General features: G+C 34.0%; 1 protein-coding gene across 1 annotated transcript in view; it reads right to left on the bottom strand.

Annotated features, from left to right (window-relative positions):
* Positions 1 to 11,848, bottom strand: part of Hr4 (nuclear hormone receptor 4) — a 131,750-nt gene extending 119,902 nt beyond the window's left edge. Inside the window, exons 1-2 of the mRNA XM_073972542.1 lie at positions 11,632 to 11,848; positions 11,045 to 11,102 (exon numbers count right to left, since the gene is read on the bottom strand). The gene's annotated coding sequence lies outside the window, so the exon portion shown is untranslated. The remainder of the gene's footprint in view (positions 1 to 11,044; positions 11,103 to 11,631) is intronic.
* Between the last annotated feature and the right edge of the window lie 1,017 nt (positions 11,849 to 12,865).

Raw genomic sequence — 12,865 nt, 5'->3', positions numbered from 1 at the left:
CTGCATTCGGGCAGGTTTGCAAGTTTTTCCATTGCTTATTAATTACATCGACAAACCACACAGGCACTGCATAGCTTACCACAGACCACCTATCGCCTTGTATGTGGTTAACAAGGTTTGTTTACCCTCATCCCAAGTGCTGCCTGCTAGGGTTTTGAGTACCTTTTTCCGCAGATACCTGTGGCATACGCAGACGACATCTACATGCTATCGAATGTGATTCGCAGGATTTTGGGGTAGTTTGTGGTCGGATTTATTGAACCATCGACCTGCAAATTCAGTGGGAGCTTCATTTGCACGTAAAGTTTTTTCATCGAGTGGACCGTAAAGGCGTCCTTTAGAGCATTTTCGTTAAAATTGACCTTTGGTTCCATACAAATTATTATGGAAACAAAGATCCCTCTGGAGGCACGGGTTAACGTTAAGCGATCGCCACAAAATTTCATATATAAAGTCTTTATATCAAATGGAAACCATTTAAAGGGGGAGGCGAGAGAGGCAAAAAAACAATTTTGTCATTTGTTGGGCCGCCTTAGCTTACATAATTAACTCATTGCCGTCGGGAGGACGTGGAATTGCAGAAAAATAGAGGTTAAACAGTTTCGGAAATATCACCCCTCCTTGAGGAAGTCTCTGCTTCACTCTCCGTGGTTTGGACTGCTTGTTTCTGAATTCCGCGTATGGCTGGCGACCACACAAATAGTTGGTGAGCCAGCGTATCAGACAAGACCGGAGGGTAGTATTCTTGACATCCTCGAACAGCTTAGCATGACTGACCGTATCAAAAGCTTTGGTCAGATCCAATGCTACCATTACAGTTCTGCGGTACGGTTTGTCCTGGTTGAGTCCTCGGCTAATATATGTGGAAATGGCGTGCAGTGCTGTTGTGGTACTATGCTGCTTCCGGAACACGTGTTGATGATCCGCAACTGGATAACACGCTCTAATGCTTGGTAGGATTGAGTATCTTGGCTACTGGCGATGCAAGTGAAATCGGCCTGTATGATTAACCTTTGCTTGCATCCTTGCCAGGTTTCAGCAGCGGGACCACCCTGCCCATCTTCCAGGCTTCGGAAACTATTACGGTGGCTAGCGATAAGTTGGGGACCATACTCGACTGCCGGGTCATCCAGCTGTTTTAGCATCACCATTGAAATTCCGTCAGGTACAAGCGCTTTGGCGCTTTGCCTCGGATAAAATCTGCAACATCATCCATCGTAAATTGTGGCGGTTCTTCCTCGGCTGGAAGAGATCGCAAACGACGTAAAACACTTATCTTCGCCCCGTTGCAGTCGGGGTGCTCGATAAATTGTCGGCAGAAATAGCCCGCGCACCTTTTCCGATCTGCCGTTAAACATGACAGATGTCCAATCATTCCTTCCACCAGAGTTCGATAGCTCCTTTACCCTAGTCCACAATTTACTACAACCGGCTCCAATGTTGCAGATGTTCTAACCACTTTTTCCGCTTGTGTTCACCGACTAATCTATTGACTTCCACTGTCAGTTTTCTGACTCTGGGGTGATTAGGGTTCGTGCGGTGAAGCTCATCACGCTCATTAGCTAATCCCGATGCATCTGCAGGGAAATTAGGTCTTATTTAAGGTATTCGACCAGCAGGAATATAGCGAGCGGCTACAGCAGTGATGATGTCTCGGAACTTCCTCTCTGCTAACCGAACATCAGAAGGATTGGGCAGTTCTCTGAAGCGTTGGTTGGTGAACTCTTTGAAACCTTGCCAATCAAGGGAAATGAAGGGTTCACGCATTCGTCAGACCGGGTAACACGATGGATATGTCAGGTGAACTATGGCAGTCTCCTCTTATCCTGATGGGTGCGTCCTCGTTCACAGCGTAGAATGTGGAGCTATCTATTTGCTCAGCCAGATCTGCGCCTCTCCTGTCATTCCCTAGGGCTGAATGCCATAGCTCATCATACGCTTTGAAATTCCCTAGGACCAGCCGGTTATCACCTCTCAACAGAGGTCTGATGTTAGGCGAATAATGCGGGGCACAGCTATTAATCGACGGGATATATACATTCAGCAGTTCTATCTCGGCGTTTCCACACCTTACCGCTACCCCCATACACACCAAGTATGGGTCCCTAGAGTCTAGCTCAGGCGAGATAGGTCTGTACTGGACAGACTAGTACGATCCAGGCGAAGAACGTTGTATCCATCACAACTCCGAAGACTGCAGTTGTTGTTCTGAATCGCCGCTACCATTATATTTCTACGGCTCATAAAATTCATGATCTCACTGATCTTGCCACGAAAACCATCGCAGTTAAATTGCAGGAATGTCACATTCTCAGGAACTGGAACAGCAATACGGGGTGTTAACTGCTGCGGCTGATATTGCTGTTGGGGAAATTGCAGGGGAGTCTCATAATCCGATGATGATGAAGACTCACTGGGGATCATATTGGCGCAGCACAAAGCAATATAAAGCCTGTTGTAATACTCTCCCAGGAAGGTCAAGCCTGAACTGTTCCTGAAATGCACTCATCCACGGCACCCCCCCCCCGCATCTTAGCGACACCGACCTATGGTGGATGAGACGCTGACAAACGGTGCAATGAGACGCTGACAAACGGTCCGGGGTTAATTTCTATCTCGGCACGGTCCAAAAGCATCCTCAGCAGGAATTCCGGGACATGACGAACACGAATACGAACAAGTAGTTGCTAAGGTGACGGCCCCTGGCCGACAAAATGTTTCCTCGGGTCAATCCGGTACATAGATGCGGCCGTCGCCGGTGCCTGCGTTTTAATTGGTACCTGCAGGGGTTTTGAGTGCTGTTAAGACTATTATCTCAGGAAGTATGGACTTCCCTATATAGGGACCGCGAGGCAACCTGCTGTAGAACATTTCAAAACTATCCTAGACATGTCCTTATACTGCATTAAATTTTTGGCAGGAGGTACCCTGCCATATTCGCACCTGATCCCTTTCTGGAAATCAAGATTTTCAAAGATTCGAACAAATCGATTGATTCCTTTGATAGTAATTGTCCGAAATATTTTAGCGAACATTTTTAAAATTATGTGGGGAAGGTTCCCGAGGAAGTTTTTGCAATTAATTTGTCGGAAGGTATAATTACTATTTCTGATTAAATTAGTGACCCATATGTATTATTTCCTCTGAAGTTGAAGGAACTGTGAATACTTCGAACACAACCTAACCCCTCAGAGCAGCCTTTCGATAGATCCCCATATAGGCAATGTGTTAAATGTAAAACTAAATACCACCTAACTAAATTATTTAAATGTAAACAAAATCGAAAATCAAAACTACGACACCTCCGATTTGTTGTTCTATTCGCTATTCACTTGTAGATTATGATTGAAGGTGAAAATAACGACGTCGAAACTATACAACGACGACGGCGTCCACTATGATGTTTGTGATGATGATGATATGACTAATGATAACGAAATAACAACAATAAAAAATAATAAAACAAATGTGCAACACAATAATGATAAGCATTGATGATGAAAGCCAGGCAGACAAATGCAAACAAACTAACGCAGTACACCAACGCTCTCCCCCCATTACAGTGCACTCAATATTTGCACTTTTATTTTCAACGATAACGTAACAAACAATTATACGACCAAGAGACCGAGAAACTATCTGAGTGTGTGTGTATGTGTTAGATATTTGACAAACGCCAGTTCGCAAAATTCCCCCCAAAATGCATTAGAGATCGTGCAAACACGCACTCATCCACCCAGTCATTCTAATAGGCCAAATATTGGCATACATATACACAGAGATATAGAGAGAGATAGAGAGAGAACCATGATACAACGGCTTCTATAAAAGACCTACACTAACATTTACACATACACACACAGACAGGCTTTACAAAAGTGATTATTGGCGCTCATTTATATACTCACATATGTATGTATGTACGAACATTAATATCAACACTTGTTTCAATGCAGGGGTGTTCAGCAATATCCGTTTTCGCCGTAAAAACTACACGTAGTGATTCTTTCCTTATATCGGCCATTATTTTGCAAAGAAAGGAATTCATTACCAATACAAACACACACATGTTTCGATGATCATCCTTGATTCAGAACCTTGTTAGCACAGTGGTGCTAATATGAGTATAAACAGAGGAAACCCCCACAAATTTTGGGAGACAATAAGAGTGAGATCATGGATTTTTGTTGGCTCTCTCCTTATTTTTCTCACTGCATGAATTTGTGGGATGTCTGTGGCAAAACACCGCTAACTTGTTTTTTATTTGCAAATTGCATTGCATTTGATTGGGAGAGACCTAAAACCTCAGAGTATCAATGTGTGTGTATGGTTGTGCGTCTGTATGTGTATGAGGGCCATGTGTTGTTGGTGTTCTCTCTGTTCACTGCACCAGCAGCATTGGCTTTTCGGGTACAATGACCACAAAAATATTGTTTAACTATATTTTGTGTGTTTCATTGTTGCTGTTGTTTTGTTGTCATTGTTGTTATTGTTGTTGTTGCCGTTGCATATTAAAATTTGACCCAGAAAAATTGACTAAAGTGCAAAATATGAAAGCAAATTCGAACTCGAAAGAATCATACCAAACAGGCAGTATGCAGTGATGCCAGATTTGCCGATTTATCGGCATTTTGCCGATTTTTAGTCCAAAAAAATAGAAATGCCGATTTGCCGATTTTTCCCCTAAAATGCCGATTTTTAGTTAAGGCAACTTGTTTACATAAAATTTCCATTTTGTATGAAAATTGTGGTTGCTAGAACTAATTTGGTACAATAACAAAGACAACTATATCGTCAAGAGTAGTTTGATTAATAATAATAACATTTTTTTAACATTTTATAAAAACAGTTTGAATTTTCTTGATTACCATAACGTGTACTTCAGTATATACGTCAAGGAAATTGTTCAAAAAACGAAATTGTCGAAAAGTGGGTTAGTGGAAATAATTAAAAACTGCACAAACTTTTACATTGAAGTTTGTGGTCAGATTTTGAAGTGGTTTAATTTTGAAAATAAATGTAAGTGCCTAGCTTCAAGAAATCAAAGTTTTATAATAAATGGGACACAAGATTAATTTTTCGACATTATAAAGGAATACGAATGCTTTATAAACATAAACGAAAAGCATGAATCAAATTTCAAAAATTTGTTTAAAGATAAAAACGTAGAGTTGCTAGAATTTTGGAAAACAATATGTGATTTAATTGGCCTGTTTCTTTACTTTTGAAAATGGTAAAACCGGCAAAAGTAGTAAAAGTTGTAAACTGCTCCCATATGAATTGTATTGTGTCAGAAGTAAAGGAACGCTTTTCGAGTAAAAAGTGGTAAAACTTGAAGATTCTTGAACGTGAAGGAAAAGAGCTAATATGTGCAAATTCTGAATCATTATATCCTATTTTGTCCAAATTTATTAAACATGTTTAAGTCTTGCCACATTCTTCAGCAAATGTGGAAAGAGATTCTAGCCAAGTAAATTTAAATAAAAACAAGTGCCGAGATCGATTAGTTAGGGACTCGATGGAAGGAATTCTCTTTACTAAAGACTACTTAAAACAAGTAAAAAAGTATCAATCGGCTTTGCCAACAGAGATATAACCTCAGCCTGTGTATATTCAAAAAATTGTTTCCCAAAATACGTATGTATTTAGGGGGTTTTAAAAATTTGGGCGTTTGAACCGACAAAAATGTTGATTAGGATTAAAGATCAAAAATTTTGCGGAGGAGATACTAAAAGAAATGGATCGACATTGACAGACAGACGGGCGGACATTGCTAAATCGACTCCAAATTGTCTGAAACACATTTCTTGGTTTGTTGGTTTATGAATTGTTAATTGTTTTGTTGCACTTAAAATGTTATTTTTTAACTTATGCTTATTAAATATAGCATTAATTTGAACTGAAATAAACGTTATTTAATTTGCCGATTTTTTGCCGATTTTGAAAATTTTTTGCCGATTTTGCCGATTTTGGCACCCGAAAAGTGCCGATTTTCGACCAAACTTATCTGGCATCACTGGCAGTATGAAGAGGTATGAGTTATTGTAGAAAATAAAAGCCAGAATGTCGGAGGCTCTCAGGCAGAGAGGGAGAGAAGCAATAGAGAACGGGTAAACGGCAAATGTATGGAATGACACACAAGAAGGTTAGGGGAAAAGATTTAATCACTTGTGGGTGAATTTCATGTAGACATTTTGCTGGGACAACAAAATTTCAATAGAAAATTTGTTGGGACAACAAAATTTCAATAGAAAATTTTTTGGGACAACAAAATTTCAATAGAAAATTTTTTGGGACAACAAAATTTCAATAGAAAATTTTTTGGGACAACAAAATTACAATAGAAAATTTGTTGGGACAACAAAATTTCAGTAGAAAATTTGTTGGGACAACAAAATTTCAATAGAAAATTTGTTGGGACAACAAAATTTCAATAGAAAATTTGTTGGGACAACAAAATTTCAATAGAAAATTTGTTGGGACAACAAAATTCCAATAGAAAATTTGTTGGGACAACAAAATTCCAATAGAAAATTTATTGGGACAACAAAATTTCAATAGAAAATTTGTTGGGACAACAAAATTTCAACAGAAAATTTGTTGGGACAACAAAATTTCTATTGAAATTTCTATTGAAATTTTGTTGGGACAACAAAGTTTCTTTAGAAAATTTGTTGGGACAAGAACATTTCTTTAGAAAATTTGTTGGGACAACAAAATTTCTTTAGAAAATTTGTTGGGACAACAAAATTTCTTTAGAAAATTTGTTGGGACAACAAAATTTCTTTAGAAAATTTGTTGGGACAACAAAATTTCTTTAGAAAATTTGTTGGGACAACAAAATTTCTTTAGAAAATTTGTTGGGACAACAAAATTTCTTTAAAAAATTTGTTGGGACAACAAAATTTCTTTAAAAAATTTGTTGGGACAACAAAATTTCTTTAGAAAATTTGTTGGGACAACAAAATTTCTTTAGAAAGTTTGTTGGGACAACAAAATTTCTTTAGAAAGTTTGTTGGGACAACAAAATTTCTTTAGAAAATTTGTTGGGACAACAAAATTTCTTTAGAAAATTTGTTGGGACAACAAAATTTCTTTAGAAAATTTGTTGGGATAACAAAATTTCTTTAGAAATTTTTTTGGGACAACAAAATTTCTTTAGAAAATTATTTGGGACATCAAAATTTCTTCCGAAAATTTGTTGCGCCTATAAAATTTCAATAGAAAAATTTTTGGGACAATAAAAATTTCTTTAGAAAATTTGTTGGGCTTATAAAATTTCTATAGAAAAATTTTTGGGACAATAAAATTTCTTTAGAAAATTATTTGGGACATCAAAATTTCTTCCGAAAATTTGTTGCGCCTATAAAATTTCAATAGAAAAATTTTTGGGACAATAAAAATTTCTTTAGAAAATTTGTTGGGCTTATAAAATTTCTATAGAAAAATTTTTGGGACAATAAAAATTTCTTTAGAAAATTTGTTGGGACACAAATTTCAACAAAAAATTTGTTGGGACAACAAATTTCAATAAACAATTTGTTGGGACAACAACCTGTCATAAAAACATTTGTTTGGACAACAAAATTTCTTTAGAAAATTTGTTGGGACAAGTTTTTTTAGAAAATTTGTTGGGCTACGAAATTTCAATAGAAAATTGGTTGGGAAAACAAAATTTCAATAGAAAATTTGTTGGGACAACAAAATTTCAATAAAAAATTTGTTGGGACAACAAAATTTCAATAGAAAATTTTTGGGACAACAAAATTTCAATAAAAAAATTTTTGGGACATCAAAATTTCAATAAAAATTTTTTTGGGACATCAAAATTTCAATAGAAAATTCTGGGACAACAAAATTTCAATAGAAAATTTTTTGTGACAACAAAATTTCAGTAGAAAATTACAACAAAATTTCAATAGAAAATTTGTAGGGACAACAAAATTTCAATAGAAAATTTGTTGGGACAACAAAATTTCAATAGAAAATTTGTTGGGACAACAAAATTTCAATAGAAAATTTGTTGGGACAACAAAATTTCAATAGAAAATTTGTTGGGACAACAAAATTTCAATAGAAAATTTGTTGGGACAACAAAATTTCAATAGAAAATTTGTTGGGACAACAAAATTTCAATAGAAAATTTGTTGGGACAACAAAATTTCAATAGAAAATTTGTTGGGACAACAAAATTTCAATAGAAAAGTTGTTGGGACAACAAAATTTCAATAGAAAATTTGTTGGGACAACAACATTTCAATAGAAAATTTGTTGGGACAACAAAATTTCAATAGGAAATTTGTTGGGACAACAAAATTTCAATAGAAAATACATTAGGACAACAAAATTTCAATTGAAAAATTGTTGGGACAACAAAATTTCAATAAAAAATTTGTTGGGACAACAAAATTTCAATAGAAAATTTTTGGGACAACAAAATTTCAATAAAAAAATTTTTGGGACATCAAAATTTCAATAAAAATTTTTTTGGGACATCAAAATTTCAATAGAAAATTCTGGGACAACAAAATTTCAATAGAAAATTTTTTGTGACAACAAAATTTCAGTAGAAAATTACAACAAAATTTCAATAGAAAATTTGTTGGGACAACAAAATTTCAATAGAAAATTTGTTGGGACAACAAAATTTCAATAGAAAATTTGTAGGGACAACAAAATTTCAATAGAAAATTTGTAGGGACAACAAAATTTTAATAGAAAATTTGTTGGGACAACAAAATTTCAATAGAAAATTTGTTGGGACAACAAAATTTCAATAGAAAATTTGTTGGGACAACAAAATTTCAATAGAAAATTTGTTGGGACAACAACATTTCTTTAGAGAAATTGTTGGGACAATAGAAAATTTATTAGGACAACAAAATTTCAATAGAAAATTTGTTGGGACAACAAAATTTCAATAGAAAATTTGTTGGGACAACAAAATTTCAATAGAAAATTTGTTGGGACAACAAAATTTCAATAGAAAATTTGTTATGACAACAAAATTTCAATAGAAAATTTATTGGGACAACAAAATTTCAATAGAAAATTTTTTGGGACAACAAAATTTCAATAGAAAATTTGTTGGGACAACAAAATTTCAATAAAAAATTTGTTGGGACAACAAAATTTCAATAGAAAATTTGTTGGGACAACATAACTTCTATAAAAAATTTGTTGGGACAACAAAATTTCAATAGTAAATTTGTTGGGACAACAAAATTTCAATAGAAAATTTGATGGGACAACAAAATTTCAATAGAAAATTTGTTGGGACAACAAAATTTCAATAGAAAATTTGCTGGGACAACAAAATTTCAATAGAAAATTTGCTGGAGCAACAAAATTTTTTTAGAAAATTTGTTGGGACAACAAAATTTCAGTAGAAAATTTGTTGGGACAACAAAATTTCAATAGAAAATTTGTTGGGACCACAAAATTTCAATAGAAAATTTGTTGGGACAACAATATTTCAATACAACATTTGTTGGGACAATTTTTTCTATTGAAATCATGTTGTTGGGACAACAAAATTTCTTTAGAAAATTTGTTGGGACAATAAAATTTCTTTAGAAAATTTGTTGGGATAACAAAATTTAGAAAATTTGTTGAGACAACAAATTTCAATAGAAAATTTGTTGGGACAACAAAATTTCAATAGAAAATTTGTTGGGACAACAAAATTTCAATAGAAAATTTGTTGGGACAACAAAATTTCAATAGAAAATTTGTTGGGACAACAAAATTTCAATAGAAAATTTGTTGGGACAACAAAATTTCAATAGAAAATTTGTTGGGACAACAACATTTCAATAGAAAATTTGTTGGGACAACAACATTTCAATAGAAAATTTGTTGGGACAACAAAATTTGTTGGGACAATTTTTTCTATTGAAATCATGTTGTTGGGACAACAAAATTTCTTTAGAAAATTTGTTGGGACAACAACATTTCTTTAGAAAATTTCTTGGGACAACAAAATTTATTCAGAAAACTTCTTGGCACAACAAAATTTCCTTAGAAAATTTCTTGGGACAACAAAATTTCTTTAGAAAATTTGCTGGGACAATAAATACGTTAGAAAATTTGTTGGGACAGCAAAATTTCTATAGGAAATTTGTAGGGACAACAATATTTCTTTAGAAAATTTTATTTTTGGGGAAAAATGTTAATAGAAACCTTGTTGAGAAAACAAAATTTCCTTAAAAAATTGTTTTGACAACAAAATTTCAATAGGAAATTTGTTGGGACAACAAAATTTCAATAGAAAATTTGTTGGGACAACAAAATTTCAATAGAAAATTTGTTGGGACAACAAAATTTCAATAGAAAATTTGTTGGGACAACAAAATTTCAATAGAAAATTTGTTGGGACAACAAAATTTTAATAGAAAATTTGTTGGGACAACAAAATTTCAATAGAAAATTTGTTGGGACAACAAAATTTCAATAGAAAATTTGTTGGGACAACAAAATTTCAATAGAAAATTTGTTGGGACAACAAAATTTCAATAGAAAATTTGTTGGGACAACAAAGTTTCAATAGAAAATTTGTTGGGACAACAAGGTTTCTTTAGAAAATTCGTTGGGACAACAAGGTTTCTTTAGAAAATTCGTTGGGACAACAAATTTTCTTTATTAAAATTGTTGAGACAACAAAATCGCAATTTTTGTTTCTTAATGGGTTAATGCAAAGGAATTGCAATTCAAAATCATTTGTCTTTCCCAAAAATCTTACGCATTTTGCTTGTCAACAACCAGCTCACATACATATGAATATGTACATGCAAACTCGCATCTACACACGCTGTAAATTTATACTGATGCAAATCCCAGAATATGCATAAATTACAGTTGTTAACAACAACAACAAACGCAGGCAAAACTTTTTACACATTGTATGTCCAAGACTTGACCAGAGAAGTGTATCACAGCTTAAAAATTTACACTGAAATGGGTATGTATCGGCGGAAATAAGAAACTGTCCTAATGTTGTCACAATTATCTGGACTAAGATGGGTATTAACGGCTTATGACTTACCTTATAAAAAGAAAATCCAACGCTGCAAAGAAAATGCTCGCGTCATAGCCTAAATGGCCTAAAAAGAAAGATAAACAAAATTTAATTCAAGAAAATTTAATGTCATGTTTTATAAATTAAATTGGCAAGGTAAAATCTTAAGTTATTTAGGTTTGGACGTTCCTCATACGGGATCATAACAAAAGAGGGTTGCAATGACATATGAAAGGTTAACATAGCTTGTGTAGATAGAGTGGCACTGCTACTTAGACTTGGCATCAGTGCTGCTGTCTTGAAGTCGATTTCTGTTTAAGGATGCAGAATCAGGAGTAGTATTTCTTGTCAACCCGAATTGGATGTTTTAGTTGTGCAAAAATATATGACCACCTTCCGATTCTGGTTTGAATAATTCACGACTGCGTAGCTAAGTCTGGGGCATTTCAAAAAACATGCACTATTCACACTTCTTTAAGATTCTGACAGAATGTTTATTATTGAATATAAAACACTCCTCTTTGGTGTAAATTTGTCATATATTCTTTTTGTTCCGATTCCTACATATTTAAAATTTTTAATGTCAAAATTTTCATTTCTTCAGTACAACTCACATGTTTTATAAGAATGAATGCTACAGCGCAATATATTCCCAATGTCGTTTCTCGCCAATAAAACACAAGTACTATTTATGTTTTGCCGATACTTATCGCGAACTAAAATGTTAGACAGGGCATGAAAGTTTGTCTAAACATTGTTAACTAATTGGCTAAGCAATTATTGCTAGCAATCAGCATCACTGGTGCAGCCAGCAGGAAAAAAAACAACAATGGTTGTTTTTCATTCTGGAATAGTAGCTAAAGCGCAGACAATTGCAAACGCAATTGTAAGCAAAAACAATATGAAATGCATTGAAAGTAAAAGCCAAATAGCCAACTAGGCAACCGGTAAGCTGGTCATGCACAGTTACATTAATGGCATTTGTCACCTGGACAAGGGATGTGGGAGGGTTCGCATGAAGTATGTAAAGCTTTGTTTATTGTTACGCTACTCTAACGGTCTGGGTTGCGTCCAGTGTGGAATAAATTTACGATGGAATATTGATGTTGAAAGTTGTAAGAGTATGGAGATTACAGTAGGAGATCAGATGATATAAAGTGGGAGGAGATATAAAATAAAGAAAATGCTAACAACAATTCAATAGAAAACTGTGTCCATAACAAAATGTTCTATAGAAAACTGTGTCTATAACACAATTTTCTATAGAAAACTGTGTCTATAACACAATTTTCTATAGAAAACTGTGTCTATAACACAATTTTCTATAGAAAACTGTGTCTATAACACAATTTTCTATAGAAAACTGTGTCGATAACAAAGTTTTCTATAGAAAACTGTGTCGATAACAACATTTTCTATAGAAAACTGTGTCGATAACAACATTTTCTTTAGAAAAATGTGTCGATAACAAAATTTTGTATTAAAAATCGTGTTGATAACAACATTTTCTATAGAAAACTGTGCCGATAACAAAATTTTCTAAAGAAACTGTGTCGATAACAACATTTTCTATAAAAAACTGTGTCGACAACACAATTTTGTATAAAAAATTCAATTAAAATTTCTTTATGGAAATTTTCTTTTGAGAATTGTATCGATAACAAAATTTTCTATAGAAAACTGTGTCGATAACAAAATTTTCTGTAGAATTTTTTTCGATAACAAAATGTGCTATAGAAAACTGTGTCGATAACAACATATTCTATAGAAAACTGTGTCGATAACAACATTTTCTATAGAAAAAGGACGATAACAAGATTTTCTATAGAAAACTGCGTCGAAAACAAA

Source organism: Musca autumnalis, unplaced genomic scaffold (assembly GCF_047663935.1).
Source record: "Musca autumnalis isolate F117 unplaced genomic scaffold, ASM4766393v1 scaffold_3, whole genome shotgun sequence".
NCBI lineage: Eukaryota > Metazoa > Arthropoda > Insecta > Diptera > Muscidae > Musca > Musca autumnalis.
Note: the sequence above shows the minus strand (reverse complement) of the source record. Positions and strands in the feature narration are given on the sequence as shown.